The sequence below is a fragment of the Vulpes vulpes genome, chromosome 3 (assembly GCF_048418805.1).
Source record: "Vulpes vulpes isolate BD-2025 chromosome 3, VulVul3, whole genome shotgun sequence".
Classification (NCBI taxonomy): domain Eukaryota; kingdom Metazoa; phylum Chordata; class Mammalia; order Carnivora; family Canidae; genus Vulpes; species Vulpes vulpes.
In genome coordinates this window covers 45,489,332-45,502,891 of record NC_132782.1, presented here as the reverse complement: position 1 = coordinate 45,502,891, position 13,560 = coordinate 45,489,332, and the positions used below count along the sequence as shown (strand labels likewise).

The following is a 13,560-nucleotide window of genomic DNA, read 5'->3' as shown; positions in this document are numbered from 1 at the left end:
CAGTATTTAAATTTTCTCTCCCATAAGGGTCTTTTTTCTTTTGAGCCAATGGCTTTCAAATTCCCCTTGATTATACCTTGAATTTACAAATAAAATTGTATTACTATAGACGGACAGCAAGGGTTCTTTCAGCAGTTATGCAGTTCTGTTTCTATAAAAGCTAACTCCCCTGAAAGGAAGAAATAATGGAGAATTCTGATTAATGAAGGAGACTGAATAAATTGGTAATTTTTTAAAGTAAAAACATTTAATGCCACAATAAGAGTGCCTTTTCTCTGAGGAACAAATACAGAGCTCAGGTTCTTCCCCGGCAATCAGGTCTTTTAGGGTTTTAACCTGGGAAACAACACTCCTACTGCCAGTAGTTTTATTTCCCTGCAAATGTCGAAAGGGGGAAAGATCCAGCTCTGCTATTCACTGTGCAATCTTTTGGTTACTCACTTGCATTTCTGTCACACAACACTTTCTTGCTTTCTATACCAAACATATTTACACATTCTTTGTCCACTTTCATCGGTCAGCGGGATTTCTCTTTCCAGTATTAACAACAAGGAAAGTCTCCTCTTTCTCCTCTATTATCAATGGAACTATGCATTTTAATTTTTTGCCTCATTTTTTTTTCATTTCAGTAGGATTTTTTGGTGGAAGGAGAAATAAAAGGCTAATGGTCATCTTAAATTGGAATCCTAAACTCTAATTCCAACATGTATACAACCTTATGCTGTACTGCTACAGACTGGAGAAAAATTCTTAGATAAATTTGAAGACCCAGTGAATACTTTCTTCAGATTTGCATCTGAAACCCTTTCCCATTTTTGAGAAATAGAGCAAGGTGTAGTTCTTATGGGGAACCAATATGCTACTTTCTACTACCAAAACCAAATGGTTCACATGCCAGATATTTTTCCCCTTTGACAACTGATGGATAGAGCATGGGTATTTGTATGACACATGCCGCATAGCTAGTTTGCACAAGCATAACCCAAATGCCCCTGTTAATCACGGTCTTGGAAAATGTAGTGATCCTGTCTTCTATCTATATTCCCATCAAGCAGAATGTGCAGCAGAAGGTGTTGGTTAGTATTCAAGGTCAGAAGTGTTGGGGTAGCCAACCCAGAGTGTCTCTCTTGTAATGAAGAGTGTCCAGGTGGCAAACCTTGATCCCCTTGGAAATACTGACCATGCAAAGAGGAGAAGGACCACTGATAATTGCTAGGTTAAGTTGGTAGGATGTAAAAATATGCTACACATAGATCCCAGCAGTGAATGCTTTGTCCAGTCAGCTGCTCCTGGACTCTCTGTACATAAGTACCTCCCATAAACCTATGTCTCAGTTGCCGTCTCTGTTTTTTCTTTGGTCTCATTGGACTATCATCAACCCTAGGCTTAGAGTTTGCTGGGATGCAGCTGCACAGCATTTGGCCTAAGATTTAACAATTTGATATACCATCTGGGGCTTTGAATTTAAATAAAAATGGCACACGGAACCACATTAGCTAGGTAGTAAATTTCTAATATGTTCATGCCCTATGTTGTTAACTTTAGGTGATTTTGGATATATTCAATCAAAATCTTGGATGTAAATATTAGTAATAAGGTACAAGTTTCTGGTAAGAAAGCCTCAGAAGTTAGAGACTATTTGGATTGGGTATTTTGCTTAATTCAGACTGAATACAGTACACGTTTAGTTTTAATATTAGAATCTGGAAGTCCAAGCCATGAACTAATGAAAGAGTTAACTAAATTAATATAGAGAATTTACTAGAACAAGGTGCTTATTAAAGCCCATGGAGTTTTGGTTAGCTACTACCTAAAATAGGAAGAACAGGAGAAATTTAATAACTGTAAGATGGATTGGCCACCACAAATAACATAGAAAACACGGAGAAAGAAAACACCAGGTTTAAATCCTCATGTTCTTCATTAAACCAGGAAGCATCTGTGACCTGGCTAAAGAATATCTTTTCTTATGTAGCTTCAGGGTAAAGAAAGCAAAAAAAGAAAGTCTGATCCTACAATTAGTTCACTTACTATTCCATTTCATTAAGTTGAAGACACTAGTAACTATTAAGATAATATAGCATTATTTTACATACCACTATGAAAAAAAAAAAGAAACACAAATTACTACCTCAACTCCTTTGGGAAACTGGAAGCAAGCCCCCAAGTCACAGTCAGAGAAGAAACATTCTCTGGTCAGAATTCTCTTTGGGAACAGCAGTAACCCCAGCAAGAACCAGGAACCCTATGAAAGCTCCTCAATACCCATCAGATACAAACTCCTATAAAATGCTCCTCCAACCAGCTCTTTATGGGCCAAGTGCATGTGTTCCCGAGCTTCATTCTCACACCCAACAGGCTCACAGCTCCTTCTAGCCAAGTGTAGCAGGAACAGCTGAGCCAAAGGGAAGCCCTGCTGTTCAAAGGGGTTAAACACATAGAGCAGAAAAATGGATATTCTGTCAAACAAGAAAGCAAAAGAACCTAACCCACTTGTGGAAGGCTGCACTGAATGGAACCAAGAGATGATGAGGCTGGCACTTCTGCTGGAGCAGGAAATCATCAACATGTCATAGTTCTTCAGGCTCATGGGCGACTTCAAAGGATCCCTTTATGCCAAAGCCTTCTTCCCAAAATGGTGAACAGCTGGTGCCAGTTCCGAAGCGCCTGGGCATCCCCAAGTATGGTGGGCCCATTATCAATGGCTGGTTTTGCTTGGAGAATGTGCAGCCCCCGTTGCACACACGTGGCTCCACTGCACTTTCATCAACAACTTCTACACCTACCGTGTTTGACAAGAGGGGTGCACCGTGGCTCCACACTGTGTCAGAAGCTCTTTTCCCTCAAGTGGTAGAACATGGTGCCCATTCTCCTTGATATCTTCTGCCTCAGGAATTCCTGGCTCAGGGCCCCTTTGGTGTGGCACAGCAAAAGCTCTTGAGGACATTTTGGCTTCCTGGGGATGGTCACTTTTTGCCTGAAGTGACTTCCTTCTCCTGTGCCTTGACCTTTGGGGCTCTCCTCTGGGGATCCCATGATGGGACTGGCATTGCAAACTCAGTTCTGCTATAAGAAGCTGCAGAAAAATGTTTTATAATTAAAAAGAAAAACTAAGCTAAGACATAGGATTATATTTATCAAGGTTTTATTTATTTGAGAGAGAGAGGGAGAGAGAGAAAGCGTAAGCAGGGGGAGGGGTGGAGGGAGAGAGGGGAGCAGACTCCCCGGTGAGCAGCAACAACCCCACAACACAGGGCTTGATCCCAAGACCCCGAGATCATGATCCAAGCCAAAAGCAAAGGCTTAACCACCTAAGCCACGTAGACGCCCCAAGACATAAGGTTTAATATAATTTGTTGTTTTGTGCGTATTAGAGAACGATAGGTTTATTTAGACAAAATTTTGTCATGTGTTAATCACTCTTATAATCCACAATGGAAACAGTAGTGAGATAAACTAGTTAAAGTACTTTTAAAGTATCATTAAGTTCAATGTCTGAATTTTGAATTGGTTTCATTTGGAGTCATTGATCTATTGATTTTTCCATGCAATATATTCTGTGTTCCCAAGACGGTTGACGGTGAAGCAGGATTTCTTTTTAAGAAGCGTTCTTTTATAGCTCTGGAATATTCTTCCGAGCTTCTAACACTCTTCAAGTTTTGTTGCTTGTTTGTTCTAAATTTATTAAACTCATTCATTTGCTCAGTTGAATCACATGGAAGTTAAATAGCTCTGTCTAAAAAGCAAGTTTTCTGACAAAATGAGTGTCAACAGTTAAACAATGGTCTGGCCTGTCGCATGAATCTATCTTCCTAACTTCTTGTTTTTTTAACATTTAATCCCTCTCACAAAGGAGTTGGCAATGTCCACCGCCTCCAGGTCCATTATGTTTACTTTGATTGGTTATCCTGTTGCACAAATTTGGTGCCAAAACTCAACAGCTTCTTTTACTTGTGTGATGTCTTATTTCTGTGGTAACTTAAACTGATGTTTCTTACCTGCTTATGTGTCATGAGTAGGATGTTTAATTTTATGTGTCAACTTGAGTGGGCTATCGGTTTCCTAGATATTTGGTTAGGCATTACTCTGGGTGTGTCTATGAGGGCATCTGGGGATGAGATTAACTCCTGGATTAGTTGCCTAAGTAATGGAGAATTCACTTCTTAAAGCTGAGACATCTGAGTTCTCCTTCCTTTAGACTCACAGTCTGACTGGATCTACGTCATGGGCTAGCCTGGGATTTCAGCTTATTAATTACAGATCTTGGGATTTTTTTTAGCCAATTGGCATGAAACAGTTCCTTATAATGAATTATATATTTTATATATATAATATAATATAATATAATATAATATAATATAATATAATAAATATATATTATATATTTATTATATTATATATGAATTATATATTATATATGTAACACATAACAGATTATATATATTAACTTAATTATATATGTCCTGGGCATATATAATTGACCTATTTCTCTGGAGAACCCAGACTAATAAAATAAGGATCCTGTTAAAATGCAGCTTCTGATTTATTAAACTTGGGGATGGGATGATGAGAGCTAGGATTCTACATTTGCTATGGATTCTAGATGACGTCAATACTTGAATAACAAGTAGCAGGGATGTCGACATTTGGCTTTTGCTCTGTAACAGAATATGGAATTGTAGTAATGTTCCCATTAGTATAAAAGACATATTCTCTGTGAACACAGTAAAACTTAGTTTTAAAAGCAAATTGAGATAATCTGTAGCCCATGATTTTGTTGTTTGTTTCAAGAAAGGTAGGTCTGAGGAATATATGGAATTGTTGAACTGCTATATTATACACTTGAAACTAATATAACAGTGTATGTTAGTTACACTGGATTAAAATAAGGAAAAGGGGGGAAAAAGATAAGTTTGTAAACCCATAAATAACTTTGTACCTTGCTTCAGGAAATTCCTGAAACCCAATATGAATGACACAAAAGCCTCACAAATTTTGTTCAATCACCATCCGTTTTCTACAGTAAAGGACCCCTCTTAAATCACTTGAGCCCAGACTCCTGAAAATGTTTCTGTCTCCTCCTAAGACAATTCAAAGAGTCTGCTAAGTTGATATTTTCTCTTATTGCAGTGAGGTCAAATAAACTCAGATTTGCTTTTTATCATGTTGTCTGGTAATAATTCACAGACGGTTATATTTTTCCTTTTAATCTTAGCTTAATCTTCTTGAAGACATTTTGAGTGGCAGTTAAACACAACATGTGCTATTCCAACAATGTAAATAACTCAATTTAATGATAATATCAAAAGAAATTATTATGTTTGCCAAAGTGTAGGTAATAGCTACTAAATCAGGACTGCCACCTGACCAACAGTGAATGTAACACCAGTTTTCTAAAGGTGCATCTGAAAATAAGTGATGTTAAAAAAAATGATGTTAAAGGGTGCATTTAGAATCACTGAAATGTTGTTTTTCAAAATCTATTATTAGATGTCATATGCGCATAAGCACTTTTCATAGTAAGGAATGGAAACCTGAGAATGAACGATGAGAATCCCAAAGACTCAGAGTAGATCTAGCTACATAATTTGTAGGACACAGGGCAAATGAAAATATAAGGCCTTGGGACACCTGGGTGGCTCAGCAGTTGAGCATCTGCCTTTGGCTCAGGGCATGATCTCAGAGTCCCAGGACCGAGTCCCACATGGGGCTCCCTGCATGGAGCCTACTTCCCCCTCTGCCTGTGTCTCTGCTTCTCTCTCTGTGACTCTCATGAATAGAATAAAATCTTAAAAAAAAAAAAGAAAAAGAAAAAGAAAATATGGGGCCCTTTGTCAAAAATTAACAATTTCAAGATGAATTAAACCAATTATAGGATCCTTCTAAATGTGGCGATCTGTTCAATTGCATAGGTCAATGCCCAGGAAAGTGGCCCTGGCTCACCACGTCTATACATGGAAATTTCAGAGTCCCCATACTGCATTATAGCCTTGGGATTAAGAGAACAAATCTCAGCTCTGCCATTAACATTTTTATGGCATTGAACAAGTTAAGTAACTATTCCTTAACTAGGAAATTAAGTAACCTAATTTCCCCATCTGTAAATGTGGATAATAATACTTATGAAATAAGATTGTTGAGAGATTTAAGTCAGTTTAAAATATACAATGTGCTGAAAAGAGAGAAATTGATAACCTGGAAAGTTTACTCCCACACAAACACCATACACCCACCCACCTTTTGATCCTTAGGAGAAGGGTAGTTCAACAGGGACGCTGATGAACAGCATTAACACTGATATGCAAACTCCCTTTTTGAGCTCCTCATATCCTGAAGATTATTTCCTGTGATAGATGTTTCCGTCATTATATGGTTCGCTGCATTTTTTTTAACTTCTTTGCCAAGCTTAGAGTCTTTTCTGAAGCTCCTCCCATGGTTTAACCAGATGCTCCCAGGTTGAAATATACCTCTATAAAAATGGTGAAAGGATGAAGAGATATTCATTCTGCTGGATATATATGAATATACTGTCTGTTGCCATTGATGATTGTGGGGATTTCTTTGCTCAACAAGAGAGTACCAGGCATGACATAGGTACTATGTGTGTTTCCTGTTAACTATTACTTGATAAGACTTTCTGCCCTGCCTTAATAACATGGGGGTTTCCCTGAAAAATAATTTTATTCCTCCTTGTATTAATTTCACGTGGTTGCATTAACATATAACCACAAGTTTGGTGTCTTGAAACCACATTAATGTATTCCCTCTCAGTTTTAGAGGCCAGAAGTCTGAAATAAAGGTGTCCAGAGGGCTACACTCCCTCAAACGCTTTGAGGAAGAATCTATTCTATGCTTCTTTGTAGCTTCTGGTAGCAGCCAGCAATCCTTGGCATCCCTTGGCTTTCAGCTACAGGTATCCAAGCTCTGCCTCCATCTTCACATCACTTTCTACTCTGTGGACATCCTCGACATCCTCTCCTCCATGAATCTATCCATAAACTTCCTCCTCTTCTAAGGATACATATAATTACAATTAGGGTTCACCTGGATAAGTAAAAGAAAGCTGCTCCTCTAAAGACCGTTAATCATATTTTGGGGGACATAGAAGGAAATACTCACTTTTTTTGGTCACTATATAAGGCAATGGTGACAGGTTCTGGGAATTAGAACCTGGGTCTTCTGGAGGGCCATCAGTTAGCCTTACTTCATTCCTCATCTACCATACATCTTTAGTCTCTACCTAAAGGAGCATTTTCAACCTATTTGTGCAATGGAATCACCTAGGGAGTTTTAAAAAATCCTGATGCCAGAGTTCCTCCAAGGAATAATATAATTAGTTTGGGAAATGGTCTGAGCATCAGGAACCTTCAATTCCTCTCACCTGATTTTGAAACTTAGCCAAGGTTGAAAAACATTGAATTATGTAACAGCTTAAAATCCTCTAGGGATTGTCAATTAAAGATAATTTGGGAAAGAGACGTTATACCAAAAGATTTGCAGTATTTTATTTTAGCAATTTACATTACAAAAGATCTGGGGCGGGACACCTGGGTGGTTCAGTGGTTGGGCATCTGCCTTTGGCTCAGGTCCTGATCCCGGAGTCCTGGGATCCAGTCCCACATCGGCCTTCCTGGATGGAGCCTGCTTCTCCTTTTGCCTGTGTATCTACCTCTCTCTGTGTGTCTCTCATAAATTAAAAAAAAGAAAACTTTAAAAAAAAGAAAAAGAAATCTGGGGACTATAGAAGGGAGGATTCTGATTACATAATAGATATCCCTAGAAGAACTTCCTATAATAATTTTTGATGTATGGACTTTGTTTCCTCCCCTTCGCCTTCACTCAGTGTGACCAAGGTATATTCTCCAAGGTAAATACACTTAAAGAAAGAGAAATACCAAGATATTTTAAGGAATTTTAACACAGAGTGTGAAGCAACACTGTAGATATTGTGATATTATTATATCAAGCAGCTGTATATCATTTTAGGCATCACCAGAAATGTAAGCTAGGTATTGTTGCTCAAAAGATTTTCTAATTGTTATGATTATTATGAATGTTATTATCAATGTGTGTGAATGACATGGAAACTGATTTTAGAAAATGTAGTATTGATTCACATTTTCTTTTTGAGATATAATATATTTTTATATTCATTATTTCCTTTCTTGGAATTTCCTTCCATGTCTTGTCCTATTGTTTTTTATTGAGTTTACATTTTTCATTTTACATTAAGAAGTTCTGGATATATTCTAGGTATTAACATATTTTCAGTTATATATGTGCTGATTATTTCCTCTAATTCAGAGATGTTTTTAATAGAATATTTTTTAAAGCAGCTCCAGATTCACAACAAAATTGAATAGAAAATACATAGAGCTGGGCAGCTCAGGTGGCTCAGTGGTTTAGCGAGCTAAGGGCCTGATCCTGGAGACCTAGGATCGAGTCCCATGTCGGGCTCCCTGCATGGAGCCTGCTTGTCCCTCTGCCTGTGTCTTTGCCTCTCTCTCTCTCTCTCTCTCTGTGTGTGTGTGTCTCTCATGAATAAATAAATAAAATCTTAAACAAACAAAAAAAAAAGAAAATATGTAGAGCTCCCAATACCCCTTGCCCCTCATACAGCTTCTGTCACTAGCAATCCCACACCAGGGTGGTACATTTGTACCACTTAAAGCCCATAGTTTACATTAGGGTTCACTTTTGGTGCTGAACTTTCTATGGGTTTTGACAAATGTGTATTGTACACCTATCCACCTGATAGTATCATATGGAATAGTTTCACCACTCTAAAAATCCTCTGCGACTTGCCTATTCACTCTTCCTTCCCCCACAACATCTATCCTAGTGTAGGCTGTTTTATTTACTTATTTATATGTTTATTTATCAGTGGAAAGGAGGAGAGGCAAATAATAGAAAAATACATATAAAAGAGTAAATTGCCATTTGATGTATTCCTTGGGATAAGATAGAGTGGAGGAGTGGATTGGGCATGTTATACAAACAGGGCATATTGCATTTCCAAATGGGGTAGACAGGAGAGACCTGAAGAAGAAGGGGGAGTTAGTCATGTGAGTATGTGAGGAAGCACTTTTCACAGAGAGACTAGTAAGAGGCTCTCCCTGCCTTTCTGCAGGATGGCAAGGAAACTAGTAGGACTGAAGCAAGGTGAGGAATTAGCAAGAGGTCAGATTACTCAGACCCTTGTACTCAGCTATTCACTGAGCTTTGCCAAGAATTTTGGGTTTCCTCTGAGCTGTTAAACAGCAAGACATTGAAGAGGTTTGAGCAGAAGAGTGACACTATTTGATTTATGATTAAAGGATCACTCCAGATTACCATTGGGGACATACAGAAATGTATTAAGTGCAAAAACAAGAAGATCATTTATGAGATTTACTCTAATCCAGGCCAGAGATCACAGCATTAGTGGATTTGGGGTACACTGGAGATAGTGAAATGTGGCCCGATTCTGCATGTATTCTGAAACAAAAGATAACAGGATTTCCTGAAGATGAGATGTGGAGAGAGAAAGAGACAGTTAAGTCAAGGATAATCCTATCTGTCTGAATTTAACTTGGAAAGACTGACGCAAAAAATCTGGGGTTAATGCTCATTTCATCATGAGGAGCACCGAAAGCCCAGTAGCAGCTGTGCTAACAGGATCAGCAATAGGGAGGGCAACATCCAGATCCAGTGGTGATCATGGAAGCGTGGTTCTTAGTTTTCAGCAGTGATGATGATGGCGTCGTAACATGACACTTATTTTAGTATGAACTGTATGTAAATGAGGCTGCTGGGTCACTTTTTGCTCCATTTCCCAGCCATTATTTGAGCTATAACGTGTTTTAAATAAAATTCATTGCTGCAGAGTTCACTGAAGTTGGTTTCTGTTATTTTCAAATAAGAAATTTTGATTACACAGTCTTCTGAGTCTCTAAGCATAAAGACGAAGACTATGTCTCATTTTGCTGTAAGCAGGGCCCAGTTATAGTCCTGCCTCAAATATACATTTTGATAAGAGGATAACTTATTATTATGGTGGTAAAATAATGAATAAATTAAATTAATTGAAAAAAAAATTAAATTAATTGATTAAAAATATCTAAGGTTGTGGGGCGCCTGGGTAGCTTAGTCAGTTAAGTGTCAGACTGGCTCAGTTCATCATCTCTAGGTCCTGGGATCCAGAGTCTGCTTGTCCTTCTCCCTCTCCTCCTCTGCCTCTCCCTACTCATGCTCTTTCTGTCTCTCAAATGAATAAAATTAGATAAAATAATAAAATACCTAAGGTTGCATTATTTCCTTAAATGCCTAGGACTTTTCTACAGCGGAACTTCTTGCCTTTTAAAAACTATATACTAGTTCAAAATGGAGTTTATTTAGAAGACAAAAAGGCAATACACATTCAAAGAAAAAAAAGTCACCTGCTTTACTTCTAATGTGTATTCTACATGTATTCTTGATTTTCATACATCATCTATTAGAGGAGCAATTTTTAAATTGTAGTTCACTTTCTGAAAGTTTTTACCTTTTATTTGCCCTTTTTCCCAAATTTGTAAGCCACAAAATCGAAGAAAACTAATTTCATAATTTTTTCTTTTTTTTTAAATAAATAGACACACATATGTACTATGTGTATTTAATGCCCTTTGGTAACTATAGGAGAGTGTATAGTTTGTTAAGGTAAGCATGTAAAATTGCAAGCATGAATACCGGTGTGTTAACAAAATGGAAACTCACACTTAATATAAAAACTTGAGATACATTTTGAAGAATGCAAAAACATTTTTTAAGATTTTATTCATTTATTCATGAGAGACACAGAAAGAGAGAGAGGCAGAGACACAGGCAGAGGGAGAAGCAGACTCCTTGCAAGGAGCCCGATGTGGGACTCTATCCCAGGTCTCCAGGATCAGGCCCTGGGCTGAAGGCAAATGCCAAACCACTAAGCCACCCAGGGATACCCTGCAAAAACACTTTTTATACCAAAATATCTCACTTAATAGACTGAGTATATGATTTTGGGATGTGTATCTCTTATTAAACTCATAAAAGTGATACTGCACTAATTAATAATTATAATGGCCAATAAGAATAAATTTTATGTGGTCCATTTGAGTTATTACTTTAATATTTACATATTTTTAGAAAACTCCACAATTGTTACTTTTATATTGAAATGATTTGTATAATTTACAGATGTTATATAGTTTATTTATTTTTTTTTTTAAAGAATTATTCTTTTTTTTTTTTAATTTTTTATTTATTTACTTATGATAGTCACAGAGAGAGAGAGAGAGAGAGAGGCAGAGACATAGGCAGAGGGAGAAGCAGGCTCCATGCACCCGGGAGCCCGATGTGGGACTCGATCCCGGGTCCCCAGGATCGCGCCCTGGGCCAAAGGCAGGCGCCAAACCGCTGCGCCACCCAGGGATCCCCATGTTATATAGTTTAAATGAAGAGAGAGAAAAAATAATGATATAGCTCGGTTACATAGTAAATACCAGGTGACGACAAATCCATAAAAATATATTCTGCTACCCAGAACAAAACAAGTAAATATGCAGGTAGTAAAATATATAGAAAGACATATCATGACAGGTGGGGTAAAAGAAGCTTTAATTCATTCTCTCTTCCTCTCAGACGATACATAGATGATGGAAGAACAGTTGAGAGGAATGATTTGCTACCTATAAATCTGTAAGGAGACTTTGAAGATAGGACTTCACTGTCATCATGGTCTGTACTTTTTTCTTACATCTCCCTTTGTAGAAGATAACTGGATCCAGTGACAACTTCCTTCTGAAGATATTTCATGTATTTCTTTCATGATATTAAGCTTTTGAAAATGAAAATAACTTTCTCCTCAAAAAGAAAATAGTAACAATTTTCCCCATATAATATAATGAAATAATATAGATCTAGATTTTGCAAATCCTCAGGCTTACAACATTTCTAAAACATAAGTTAAATATTAAGAGATATATTTTGAGTCGGAAAAAATAACAATATTTGAGAAAAAAGAAAGAACAGAAGACTATTACAAATGTAGTATAATAGGTTGATTCCCTTGTTAAGAATAGTGGTAATGTTTTTGAAAGTTCATCTTTTTATTATTTTTTAGTTTTTAATACAAAATACACTAGACAAAGAGAGTATAAGAAGAAAATTACTGAAACAGGGAATTGGCTTGTATCAGGCACAACTATAAGGGAAAATAAAAATAACTTCATTGAATTTGAGCTTCTTAATATGAGACCGTTGATCTTTACATTAAAAAAAATGAGCTTTATATTTTGGGAGACAGTTAAATTTTTACACTTTTTTAAATAAACTTTTTGGAACAATTTTAGACTTACAGAAAAATTAAGAAAACAGTAAAATATCCCCATGTATCTCCTCACTGTTTCCTTTGTTATTATTATCTTAAAATAACAAGGTACAGTTTTTACAATAATGAACTTATATTGATGCATTATTATTAACTAAAGCCATAGCTTATCTGGATTCCTTAGTTTTTACTCGGTGTCTTTTTCTGTTCCAGACTCCCATCTAGGACACTTTACTATCTCTAATTTTTGTGTGTCCTTTAGGCTCCTCTTAATGGTGACAATTCCTCAGACCTTCTCTGTTTTTGATAAACTTAAGAGTTTTGAGAAATACTGGTCAAGTATTTGTAAGTGGCATTTTTGTTGAAATTTGTTTCCTGTTTTTCTCATGATCATACTGGGGTTATGGATTTGGGGAGGAAGATTGCAGAGGTAAAGTTTTATTTTTTTCACATTTGATCAAGGACCCTAATATCAAAATGACTAATCACTTTTGATGTTGACCTGAAACATCTGGCTGAGAAAGTTTTATAGGTTTCTTCACTGCAAACTTACTCTCCTTAAAAATTTATTTAGTTATTTATTTATTTATTATTTATTTATTTATTTATTTATTTATAGTTTTGATTTAAATTCCAATTGGTTAACATACAGTATAACATTTTTAAGTAGAATTTAGTGATTTATCACTTGCATACAACACCCAGTGCTCATCACAAGTGCCCATCCTAATACCCATAACTTATCTAACCCATCCTCCAGCCCCTTCCCCTCCAGGAATGCTCAGTTTGCTCTCCATAGTTGTGAGTCTGTTTTATAGTTTGTCTTCCTCTTCTTCCCCCTATATCCATCTATTTTGTTTCTTAAATTCCACATAGAGTGAAATCATATAGATCTATCTTTCTCTGATTGACATATTTTGATTAGCATTAAATACTCTAGCTTTATATATGTCATTGCAAATGAGAAGATTTTATTCATCTTAATGTCTGAGTAACATTCCATTATATATATATACCACTGCTTCTTTAACTATTCATCAGTCAATGGACATTTGGGCTCTTTCCATGATTTGGCTATTGTTGGTAATGTTGCTATTAAACATCAGGGTGTATTTATCCCTTTGAATCAATATTTTTGTATCTTTTGGGTAAGTAGATAGTAACAAAATTGCTGGGTCACAGGGTAGTTCTATTTTTAACTTTTTGAGGAACTTCCTGTTTTCCAGAGTGGCTGC

The 13,560-nt window shown here is 36.7% G+C and overlaps 1 pseudogene; it reads left to right on the top strand.

The window, feature by feature from the left end:
- The first annotated feature begins 2,613 nt into the window (after positions 1–2,613).
- LOC112933333 (large ribosomal subunit protein uL5-like) overlaps positions 2,614–13,560 on the top strand; it is a 54,777-nt pseudogene continuing 43,830 nt past the window's right edge.